The 12,573-nt window shown below is 55.9% G+C and overlaps 1 protein-coding gene across 3 annotated transcripts in view; it reads left to right on the top strand.

Annotated features, from left to right (window-relative positions):
* Positions 1 to 1,937: 1,937 nt before the first annotated feature.
* Positions 1,938 to 12,573, top strand: part of APBA2 (amyloid beta precursor protein binding family A member 2) — a 176,597-nt gene continuing 165,961 nt past the window's right edge. Inside the window, exon 1 of one of the 3 annotated variants that reach the window (XM_031440458.2) lies at positions 1,938 to 2,019. The gene's annotated coding sequence lies outside the window, so the exon portion shown is untranslated. Of the gene's footprint in view, positions 2,020 to 2,353; positions 2,436 to 12,573 lie in introns of those variants that run through there. The other 2 variants (XM_031440457.2, XM_031440460.2) reach the window with 2 other exon arrangements.

Below are 12,573 nucleotides of genomic sequence, written 5' to 3' on the forward strand. Positions count from 1 at the left end.
AAGCAAAAGCAAAACTCTTCCCTTCTCTGTTTTACACACGTGTTGGCACACTGAACCCCTCTCTTCTTGGTGCTTTCAAACTTAACAATCTATCCTGACCTTTCATATTAATTCATCATATGGGCCCTGGTTTCCTTCTTTATTTCAGTGTTTCGATGTCCCTGCATGGTTTTTAATAGTCCCCTATTCATGAATATTGAGGCTGTTTGCAGTCATTTTGCTACCCAAGCAATCACACAATGAATAACTCTGCAAAATAATATGGCTCTTTTGCACGTGTCATATACATGTTTAAAAATGCAGAGAAACAGAATTCTTAGGTGAAAGGGCTTGTGCATTTGTAATTTTGATAGAAGTGATCTAATATTCCTCCGTAGAAGGCAAGCTGACTTACACTTCCCCAGGGCAGTGCAGGAGTTCTTGTTTTCCGCTCACCCTCTGCAATGTATTGTATTGCTGTCCTCCTGGGTCTCTGACAGGTAAAAACCATGGCATCTGGGGTTGTGTTAATTTGCATTTCTTATGATGAATAAGGAGGACATCTTTTCAGATGTTTGAAAGTCAATTGTGTTTCCTGGTCTGTGAACTGTCTGCTCCTTACCTCCTGTGTTTCTCTACTGAGTTGTTCTTTTATCTATTTCTGGATGCTCTCTGTAGAAGAGGGAAATTAACTGTTGGTGAAATGTCACAAATATTTTTATTTTATTTAATTTCTCAATTTTTAGAGATTTTTTATGTTTTTCTTCTTTCTTTTTCTGTTTCTTGTTGTTCTTGGTGTGGGGTGGGGGTGGGGGTTCTTCCTTATTTTAGAGTTGCAAATATTTTTGTTCCTGGTTTGTTGTTGGCTTTGCTAGTGGTGGTGACTGCCATGCAGGAATTTTTCTGAAGTCAAATTCAGCAGTCTTTCATGTTATGGCTTTCCAGTTTTGTGGAATACTGAGGAGCGCCTTCCCTACTCCAAGATTCTTAAAAAATTCCCTGAATCCTGGGGGTTGGCTTGAGCCTACCAGACTTAGGAGTCCTGGTCCAGGCTGGGGCAGGCCTGTGCCTTTGACTTTGACCCTGCGGCTTTTGAGCATCAGCTCTCCTGTGTGCAGAGACCGGGTGGGTGGCCCAGAGGAGCCTGCCCGTTGGAAGAGGGGAGCACAAACCGCACAGACAGCTCACCTCCCAGCGCTGACCCCCAGGGCGGCAGCAGGAGGCCCAGCGAGGCCTCATCTTTCTTCTGTGGCACTCCTCTTAAGTGCCCTCTTCCCCAACATCACACTATTCCAGCCGAAAAAAGAGAAAACAGAAGGCAAATAACCAGGTTTTGAGCGAGGGAGGCACCTGAGGCCCACCCTGAGCAGACAAGTCCCTGGGTACCCTTCTCCAGGAAGAGCCCACGGGTTACTCCGACTGGGTGGACTGGATAAAAGGCCAGAGGGGTAAAAAGTGACACGGAGCATCTCCAGCACAATCTTCAAGGGCTTCAGGGGAGAATATTACTCGTTTTGGGATTTGTGTGGGGAGCTGGAAATGGACGAGGGACGGGTCCTCTCCATCCAGGACGGCAAGGAGAGAAAGGGGAGGGGTGAGGCCCTGCGGCAGGGGAACACAGGCTACTAGAAACCAGGGTGATGAGGTGATTCCCAGGGGCCTGGAGAGAGGACCAGGAATGCAGCCCGCGACCGGGGGCTGGGGGAGGTCTGCGGCGGGAAGGCAGCACTGTGCTGCCCCTCTGGAAGGGGTTCTCTGAGGCCATCATTCCCCCAGGGCTTCTAGTCTGGGGCCCCCTTCCCGCACACCGCTAACTGGGCCGAGCAGGGCGCGGTCGCCGCGGCTCCTCCGCGCCGCCCGCGCCTGAGAGCCCGCCAGGGGGCAGCGCGGGGCCTGGGGCAGCGTGCGGGCGCGAGGGAGCCTCGCTGTCACCTGTTCTACCCGCCCGAAGACCGGACCCCAACGGCTCCCGATCCGGCAGGTCCGGGGCGCGGCCGGGAATCAGTGTGCTCCGCGGGTCCCGCAGGACTCGGACCCCAGGTGCGTCCGCCCACCCTCCCCGCCGAGTGTCCGCCGGGCTCTGGGGGTGGAGGGCGGGCGCTGGGCACGCGCGCATCTTTGTCCTCCCTTCCTTCCCGCCGTGCGGTCTGGCGGGGCGGGGGACTCGGGCGAGGCCGGGGCGGGGCGCGGGCGCGGGCGGCCAGCCTCAGGCCCGTGCGGGGTGCGCCCGCCGGCCGCGCCGCGTGCGCGGGGCAGAGGCGGCCTGCGTGCCGTACGCCGCGTCCCGGGCCCGCCCGCCGCTATTCAGCTTCCCGGGCGCAGCAGCAGCCTCGGTGCGCGGCTGGGCGCGGGCTCACAAAGAGCTGCGGCGGCGGCCCCGCGCTCGGCCTCGCGGACAGAGCGGCGGCGGCGGGCCGGGGGCGGCGGTGCACCACGCTGCCCCGCGCCCAGGCCAGGTAAGCTGGGGGCCTGGGCCGCCCGACTCGCTGGTAGCCGCAGCCTAGGGGCGCCCGGGCCAGCGCGGGGGACCAGGGCGCGGGGGGCGCGATCGGGCGGCGCCGCCGGGGTCTCGGGGTGCAGACCGGGGTCTCCTCGGCCGGCGGGCGGGCGCAGCGGGGCCGGGCCAGACGCTTGCACATTCCGGGCGTGGGGCGCCTCGGCAAGGGGCGACCGGGCGCGGAGCAGGGGCACGGGGAGGCGGCGGCTACCCGCTCGGGTTCGGCCGGGCCGGCCGGGCCGGACCGGCCGCTGGAGCGTTTCGCGGCCCCGCTGGGCGCTGGCACCAAGTCCCCGTGCAGGGCGACAACTCCCGAGTTTGGGGTCGTTTCTGGATTCCCTGTCTCCCGGGAAGCCGAGCCCCACCTTTTCCCTTTATAATGAGGCCCAGCGAGAAACTCCTCAATTAAAAATCCCACGCCCGGGTCCCTTGGGCTGCCCTCGCGGATCTGCCCCATCGGCCCAGCCCCTGCCCTCCCCCTCCCCCGGCCCCGGGCCAGGCGGCTGGCGGGAGATAGGGCCACTGATGGTCAAGGCGAACCGTGAGCCCCCTGACCCCCGGGCCAGGCGGTGGGCAGCGGGCCTGGCTGTGTCGAAGCTGGGAGCGAGCTTGCCCTGGCCCGAGGTGCTCAGGGACGGTCGGGCGGGCGCCCACGAGGGGCCCGCCCTGCTCCAGCCTCACTGAGCGCGGAGACCGAGATAGACTGCTGGTCTCAACTTAGTATTTAGTTGCAGAAGGAAGACAATGTTTTCAGATCTATTCGGATACGGCCTGTCAGGGGCCACACTCAAATCTACGGTTAAGCGAAGTCACAAATGGCCATGGGGACGGTCAGGTACCCCAAACTGGGCATCTCTTTCGAGCATCTCGTTCTGTGGGCTTAGTTGCCCCTGACCTCTTCATCCTCTGCCCCCTTTCTGAGAATTTTTTCCTCCTCTCTTCCTTTGAGAAAAAGAGTGGTTTTAGAAATAATGACCTGAAAGCTTTGAGAGCAGAAATAGGATGGCTTTTCCTGAGGCACACACTTGATGTGCTCGGTGGGTACCCAGAGCCTGTTGGGTGGTCATTTCTGAGGCCTCTGGGTTAGTGGTCCCTACGGTGAGGTGAGATGGAAGGCTTCTCCCCTTCTCGTTGGCAGTGTCTGGGGACATGGTCGGGTTTCCCAGTCAAGAGCTGCCAGGCTGCCCTGCCCTGTGCCCTCACTCCTGGGTGGTCTGGGCTACCTCCACCTGCAGCCTCCACTGGAGGGGGTCTCCTGAGCGGAGGATGACACTGACATGGAACCCGCGGGGACCCTGGGTGATGGCCAGGGCGCTAGTGGGTGAGTTGGAGCTTGCTGATGGTCAGCTTGCTGAGCTGGCCACCTACCCATTGGGGACCACCAGCACTGGCGGAGAGACCCTCAGAGTGGTCTCCGGAGCTGGACCAGGCCTGGGTAGTGGCACTTATGATGGGGGGCCCTGAGACGCTGCTGTTCGGCCTGTCTCTCCAGACCTCAGGTCACTGGTTGGGGAGCACAGTTGTGCCCCTCCCCTGCTGCCTGCCCTTCCATCTCCAGGGTCCTGGGCTGCCTCGCCTGGGGGAACCAGATGGAGTGTGTGTGTGTGTGAGTGTGAGAGACGGGGTGAGCGCTGGCAGATGGGGTCACTTTTACCTTCTTACTCTCTCCCCACCTTGCCTCTTTCTTGGGCACCCTGGGCTGGAGGTAAGTCTTGTGTGACTGTCCCTTGAGTACTTCTCACTTTAAAAAATATATATTTTATTAATTTTGTTTGTGGGTTGTTTTTGTTTTTGTTTTGGGGGGAGGTAATTAGGTTTATTTGTTTATTTTAATGAAAGTGCTGGGGATTGAACCCAGGACCTCATGCATGCTAACTAAGCACGTGCCCTACCACTGAGCTATACCCTCCCCCTACCCTTTAAAAAAAAATACTAGTTTCACAGGAATAATTGGTGGGGATGGATTGTGAAGTGGAGGCGCATAAGTAATCCAATTTGCCAACTAAGCTAAGAGATGCGAGATAAAAATAAAAGATAATTGTAAAAGACACCAGTCGCACCCCTGGAATCTGAGAGGGAACGCTAAAACACCTTGAGTTTTCCTAGACACAACTGAAGAAGTCAGAGGAAAAACACATTGGATGCGGAGGTTGGCTTCGTTGGGATTGGGCGGATGGGAGGCCTGTCCAGGTGAGGGTGGGGGGAACTTGGGTGCCTGAACCCCCCTCTAGGCCTCAGCTCTTCCCTGTCCTTGGCCCCAGACACCTGACACAGCGGTTCCACAGGTGAGGGCCTCTGGTAACTCTAGGGTCCGAAGTCTTGGAGAAACCTTTGTTGTACGGGGAGTTGGGAGGGCTAGGAGAGGGTGGGCACAGAGGCCCAGGCTGGCCTCGAGGGCCTTCTGGAACAGGTGGCTTGCTTGCCTTGCAGCCTGGTCTTGAGGAAACGGAGGGTGGGAGAGAGCTGAGGATTGCATTGCCCTGACCTTATTGGGATGGGGATGCGTAGGTACCGTACAGGTGGGGAGTGATGGGGATCCGCACCGGCAGGCAGCTCCATCCCCAACGCAGGGCAGGTTTGAGATGGTGGCCCACCAAGCGGGGCCGATGTCTGGGGAGGTGGGGGGTCGGGCAAACACCCATAGAGGGGGTTCTCAGCCTCCTTCCCCTCCCGAGGCCCTGCCCACTGCCTGGGTCGGGTCCAGCTGGTGCCTCTGAGCTGCCTGCCAGTGCAGGCTGAGTCAGCCATCGTGGGTGCCCGTCTGCTCCTGCCTCTCCTGCAGCCATTCCTGCATGCTCCCTGTCCTCCCAGACGCACAGGGAAGCCCAGAGAGGACAAGGACCTCAGTGTCACACAGCCAGCTCTCTCCATGAGCCTGCCCAGGAACCCCCATTTTGGTGGGTGCTGTTGCTGTGGGACTTAGGGTTTCTGGGCCAGCTGCAGGGTTTCCCCCATTAGGGCCAGGTCTGGGGTTCCTTGCAAGCCCTCAGCGGCTCCTCAGTGCCCACCCCACACCCACATTCCCCAGCCTGATTTTTTTCCCCAGTTCCCTTCCTCACTCCCAACCATGCTGTGCAGGCTCTGGCCAGGCAGGCTCACTGCAGGCATGCTCTGGGTTGTCCCCACCCCATCCCCACCTGCCACCTCGGCCTGGCACCCTGTGTCCATCCTTGATGATCCCAGATGACTATGGGCTCTTTCCCTGTTATCCCTTTGTCTTCACTTTTGCCATGCTCCTGCCTGCCTCAGGGCCTTTGCACCTGCTGTTCCTGCTCCCTGGCACGTGCCTTCTCCAGATATCCACCTGGCTTGCTCTCTCACTTACTTCTCTGTTTATATTTCAGCTCCCTGATCAGCCTACATAAATTAGCGTCACTTCCCCCTTTCTTATTAACCCTGCTTTGTGTTTCTTCTTAGTACTTAACATGACTTGTTATTTATATACTTTGTTTATTCTGTCTCTGACTGCTCCAGCAGAAAGACTCTGTGGACCTCTGTATCCCTGGCAGCTAGGTCAGTGCCTGGCATCTCTTGGGCCCTCAGTGGTACTAGCTGGATGAGTGAATGAATGAACGAATGAGTGAAGCCCCAGGAGTGTCATTTGTCCTTTCAGCACAAGCCTGGCAGCCTGCTGCTCCTTTCCTGAGACCCAGAGCTTGAACTGAGCTGGGTTCCCAATTGGCTCCCTCCTTGCACCTCACATGGAAGCTGGCAGGTGTTGGACAGGCAGGAGGGAGCTGTGGAGGTCAGATTGAAGGGCGCAGGTCAAATTCCACTTCGGCCTGAGGACCGCATGGCTGGGAAGGCAGTCAGCCCAGGGAGTGAGCATTCTGATGCTTCACAGAAACCCCCTTGTGGATTTTTGCTTGTCTGCATGGCCTGCCATTGGGCTGTCCCTGCTGCCAGAGCCAGCTCAGTGTTATCTCCACGGTCACCTGGGTGATGGATGTTCTGGGAATGAGGCGCCCTCTTGCCCGGGTTCCCGTCCTCCTCCATCTGGAGGTTTCTAAACTTGTCTGTTACCTTATGTCAGATCCAGCGTCTCCAGGCTCCCAGCCGCTCTGCCTGTCCCTGTTTGCCAGCTTCCCCTTCCTGAAACCCTCCCCAGCCTGAGTCTCCTGCCCAGGTTCTGGCCTTGCTGGGGAAGGCGCTATGATTTTGTATGGAGGCAGACAGAGTCGGGTAGGAAGGAGCTGGGGTTTGCAGTAACGAGAGGTCGATCTGAACCTGGCTCTAATCCCTGGGGCCTCAGGCGGGTCACTGGCCCCAGGGGGTCTTTTTCAGTATCTGTCATTCATGCAGTACAGCTCTTGCTGGGGTAGTTCTGAGGCCCAGACAGGATCCCGCATTGAACTGATTTGAGATATGGACGTCGTTCTGACGGCCAGAGGTTTGGGGGCCTGAGGCTTGCAGTGGCTTCTCCTATTTTACTGAGATTTTGAGGTGCCAGCTTTGCTGAGTTTCAGGTCCCACCTACTAAGAGGACGTGGTGCTTCATAAACTCTAAAGTGCTGTTCTTGTGGAAGGTGCTGTGTCGGTGGTTTTGCATCTGAAGGATCAAAATTAAGAAAGGAAAAGTATGGGATTGAGATTCTGGCGTCTACTGGCTGCAGAAATATTTGCATCTTGTGATTTTTCCAAACACTGATGTGCTCTAGCCTTCCGGAGATTTTTCTTTTCTTAATTTAAAAAAAATTATATGTTTTTATTCTTATGTTTTAATTTTTATTTATTTTTTGGGGGGAAATTAGATTTTATTTCATTTATTTATTTAATTATTATTACTTTTTTTGGAACCCAGGAACCATGGAACCCATGCAGCTCTACCACTGAGCTACGCCCCCTTGCCCTCCGGAGATGGTTTTTGATGGCAAAACCAACTGGAGTTAAACACACCTCGTCAGGCACTTCTGGATGTTGAGTTCTGTTCCTCTGTGTGTGCTGTTTGAAATAATTCTCCACCAGGCCGGAGGGGCAGGCCTGTTGTCTTCCCTTGGCATTGGGGAGGCTGGGGACCGAGGAGCGCTGCTGTTTCCAAGCAGCGCTGGGGTTCTTCCAAGTGCGCACAGCGCCCACGACCCCCTCCCCCACCTCCCCCTGCCTCCCACCTCCTGTGTCCCACTGGGACTCAGTTTGCATCAGGTTTGTTTTCCAGCTGGGAGGGTGAGACTAGGACTTAGAAACACTTTTGTGATACATACAGGGGCTAATTTTCAACCCGTGCCTGGAAAATCGAATAGTGGGGACTAGCGGATAGACCCGAGCTCTGGTGGGCGGATGGAGACTAACGGACAAGGACATGTCTCAGGTGACCCAGGGCCCCTTACGGGGACAGCAAGGAGGCTTGGGAGCTTGCCCTCTAAGACAACAGCTAACATTGTTGGGTTTTCCAGCGTCTTCCTTCCCATGCCTGGAGCTTTGCACTTCCTGCCACAGAATCAGCTACTCTCAGAGATGTTCAGCTCTGAAATGTTCAGGCATTTGGTGGGAACAGATTCTAATTAGTAAATAATCAGCGAGTAGGGGAACAACACTGGCATTTTGAATTTTCTGTTTGAGAAATACACACGTATATACGTATCATTATATTTTTAAATATATGTGTATATATTTTATTTCTTCTTTGATTGGTTTTACATTCCTGGAATTGATTCTGCCGCATGGCAACTGTAAATATGAATTTCTCTGAACTGTTGTATACATCACTCATATTAATAAACAAATAGTGTCCCTCAGTTGGTCTGATTAGCAGTGGTCTCAGAAAAGTCCATTGTTTCAAAAATAGGTGACCTCTCTATTGAGTGGGTGCATGCATCTCAGGACGATGGATTTCTTGGGTCCCTTTGGCAGCAAGTGTACACAGGGTTCAAGTAAAACACTGTTGACGGTCCTCCGTCTTTTGGTGTCCTAACTGAGCCATGTGTGCTCACATCTGTCCATGTGGTCCAGAGCTAATGACAGCTGTCACAGTCCGGGATGGTAGGGAGTCAGAAGCTCTAGAAAGCCACCGTCGATGCTCTGAGTGTGACTCAGCTCCCCCTGAGAGGGGCACACGGAGGTCTGCATTCCTTCCTCTCCAGCCCTCCAAGCAGCTGTGAAGCTGTGAGGATGCAGTGAGAGGAGACAGACGGTTGTGAGTGTTTTGTTACAGTGGAGCTCCGGGCCAGTGCCAGTCACCAGGCTTACAGGATGTGTGTGTGTGTTTCTTCCCAGACACCAGGTGCAACCTCAGGTCTCTAGCTGCTCCTGGCTGGTATCAGTGAAAACCAGTAGCTAAGTGATGGACAGTTGGTCCTGGCCACCGGTCCCAGTGCTGCCTGCCCGGCCCGACTGCTAGATCCTGAGTCCGCAGCACTGGGCTCAGCCTGACCCACGGCCCTAATGGACGTGTCTTTCTCTGTGAAGATTCTGCCTGTGGCCTTTCTTTGCCCGTTGTTGGGTGCCGGACAGGAGCGAGCCAGCATGCGGCAGGTTGGATGTGCAGTCTGCATTCTGGTTTTGGGGGGACATCCCTGTGATGTTTCCTAGGTTGGGAACTCTGAGTGCAGAAGCCCCTCCAGACCAAGGACTCTGGCTTGTGCCTCTCCTTTGGGCTTTAAACAGATTGGGGCTTTCAAATGAATTGCATTTCATTAAGTAATGTTTTTCTTCTTTTTTGGAGGGGAGGAGGAAGTCATTTGGTTTATTTATTTATTGATGGCAGTACGGGGGACTGAACCAGGAACCCTGTGTGTGCTAAACATGTGCTCTGTAACTGACCTTTACCCTACCCCCAGTTTTCTTCTGGATCACAGGCTGGTCTGTGTTTAATCAGCAGTGGGACCTGGTGGGACTCCAGCTGCTATGACACAACCAGAGGCAGACGCCCCCCTGACTTGCATCGACGTCATGGGGGAGCTGCCTTGGACGTGGCAGTGTTCTCCCCACTCCTTGTTTTGGGAATCCCTGCCTCACCTCTCTGTAGGGGTTGTTCCTTTTACCCATCACCTGAGATGACTTGTCTAAGGATGGAAACAAAGGGGTGTCTGGCACTTAAATGGCACCCCCCTCCCCACCCCCATCATTCACCACCAGCCCTCTGATCCACAGGGCCTCTGCAGCACTAGCCCTGGGTGCTCTCCATTTTAGGTACCCCCTAGCCCCTTTGCTGGGAACCCCATTCATCCATCTATCCATCCATCCACCCACCCATCCATCCACCCACCCATCCACCCATCCATCCACCCACCCATCCACCCATCCACCCATCCACCCATCCACCCACCCATCCACCCATCCACCCACCCATCCATCCACCCATCCACCCATCCACCCATCCACCCACCCATCCATCCACCCATCCACCCACCCATCCACCCACCCATCCACCCATCCACCCATCCACCCACCCATCCATCCACCCATCCACCCATCCATCCACCCATCCAACAGGTATTTCCTGAGTGCCTGCTCTGTTCCATGTTTCCTGATCCCTGTCAGGGGCTGGGTGGAGTCCGGGGAGGAGTAGAAGGGGCTACTGGTGAATGTGGAAGGGCCTCAGCGCCCAAGTCTGGCTCTGGCTCCAGCTCCCAGAGCAGCACAAGCTGGAAGGTGTGAGCCCCGGGAGAGGGTTGGGTGGCTCACAGACTCCATCCTGGAAGAGTGGGAGGGTTTGCCCGTCCAGAGCTCAGGAGGGAACAGCCCTCCAGGCAGAAGGGCCAGCTTGGAGTGGGGCCCCCGCTAGTGGGGTGAGGGCCGGGTATTTGGCAGCAAAAGCATGTTTTGTGCAAGTCAGAGCAGGAGCTGGTGGGTCCTGACCGTCAAGGGCCGGAGCTGCCCCTGGAGGCCTGGGGGGCCGTCAGGCTGTGGTGAGGTGATGGCACACACACTCTGCCCAGTGACATCTAACTATGTTTTGGGCACTGTTTCCACCACCCAGGTCCGTGCCCGATTGGGCCCCGGGAGGGGCTGTGAAGGATGAGTTGGGGGAGTGCGATGTGAGCTGTCTGGGGACAGGGCAGAGACATAGGGAGCGTATCCAGGGGGGGCACGTCGAGGGGCGCCAGGGGGCTCTAGGAGGGATGAGGGAAGACACAGTTTGAGGGGTGACGGGAGGGACCAAGGACCCCGTACCGGCGGAGAGGGGATGGAGCCCCAGCCGAATGTATGGGACGAGGCGCAGCCAGCTAGCTCCCCCACCGCCTTCTGTGGGCGGAGGCGGCTGTTGCCAAGTCCCGGCCTTGCGAGCGCGGATGTTTAATTTTACCCTTTAGAGATTTACAGGCTTTCTAAATTAAATTGCCACTGTTCTTCTACACGAACGACAAAATCCATGACAAACCATAAATCACATTATTAATTTGCTCCTGTTGAGTTAACCTACGGGGCTCCGCTGACTTCCTGCGGAGGACGGAGGATGGAGGACAGCCTGGGAACGGGGAGGTCTCCGGACACAGGTCGCGGTGGCCGGGCCACCTCAGCCAGGCTGTAGCCGCCGCCCTGCCCACCAGGTGGCCATCCTGGTCCCATTGCAGGGGCTCCTGGTAGCTTTCTGGCCTCTGGAGGGAGGGGGACCGACTCCAGCATCCTCCATGCAGTGGGCAGAGGGCAGAGGGCACGGGGGAAGGGGAGGGGAAGTCGATGCTCCTGGTCAGGTGCTGGGCTCCCGAGGCCTCTGCAGGCTGGTGAGCCCTGAGGAGGCATGAGGAGGGTCCTCTCAGGGGACCCTAGGCACCCGCTTCCCGTTTCAGGCTCTGATGGGCTGTTCATCCTCTGGGTAATGATGGGTCAGAAAACCTGTTTTCCAACCGCTCTTCTTTTTCCAGATGCTGTCAGCCTGTTCTTCGCTCAGGCACCAGTGGGGGTGGGTACCATTCCCTCCAGGAGGCCCACAGCCTGTCCCCTATGGGGACCCTGCTGGGACACTGGCCAAGGCTTTCTTCACTGCTTACGCCCATGCACCATAGCTGGAAACTGCCTGCTAATTTTGGGGATAATCAGAAGTCACAATTTATTGGGAGAAAGCTGCATTTGATGGGTGGGAGGGGCGACTCTCTCTGTGTGTTGGCAGTTCTGCCACCAGGGGCCACATGGCTGCACCAGGCGGGGAAGTGGGAGGAGTGGGTCTGGGGCTCGCGCTCCTGATGGTTTTCAGCAAACACCTAGTATTATGCCGCAGTTCGTGTGGACTGGTGTCCTAAAGCTGGGTCTCCTTTACAGTGATACTGAGAAGTCAGACCCTAGTGTGTTAAACACTGGATATTTCACAGCAGAAAGCCAGCAGTCACATCGCTGGTGTGGCTGCCCCTGCAGGCTCACGCGTGGTACCACCCACAGCCTGGACTGGGGACGGGCCATCACCCTGCCGACTGAGCTGAGCCGACCAACACAGAAGATTCCGTAAAATCCACGTGTGTTCATAGAAATACAAATAGCATTTAATGTGCCTATTTAATGATCTCTTCCTTGAAGTCAGATTAGCTCTGGTTTGAAGGAAGTAAATGGAGACCTAACACAGTGATTTGGGCTGATTTTTGTCTCACTTATCCAAGTTCCCGACAGGAGTCCTTGTGGGAACTATCTGAGCTGACGGAGGCCTGGAGGCCATTGTGGGTGAGCCTTGTCCAGAATTCACAGCAACTCATCCCTTGCGCACATCTGGACCTCAAGTCTCAGGCCCTGACACTCGCCTTTCCGCACGTGTGTGTTTAGTGAAAGATGTTCTAAGAAATCGCTCATTAAAATCGCGCACTTTGCAAGAAAAAGGTGAACAACTGAGTAGGAAAGAGGCTAAAGACATTTCACCAGAAAAAGGTACAGTAGCCGTATGGAAAGGTCCTCGAGTCCATGAGTCATCAGGGAAATGCAAAAGGAATCGTGAACATGTTAGCCAGGGCTCTCCGTGTGTGTGTGTGTGTGTGTGTGTGTGTGTGTGTGTATTATATATATTTGGGGATTTATTATGAGGAATTGGCCCAGACGATTGTGGAGGCTGAGAAGTCCCATGATCTGCCTCCTGCAAGCTGAGGACCCAAATGGAATTCAATCTGAGTCTGCAGGTTGGAGACCCAGGGGGGCCAGTTGTACGAATCCCAGTCCAAGGGCAGACGTGAGGTAAG

This window comes from Camelus dromedarius, chromosome 29 (genome assembly GCF_036321535.1).
Source record: "Camelus dromedarius isolate mCamDro1 chromosome 29, mCamDro1.pat, whole genome shotgun sequence".
Lineage (NCBI taxonomy): Eukaryota > Metazoa > Chordata > Mammalia > Artiodactyla > Camelidae > Camelus > Camelus dromedarius.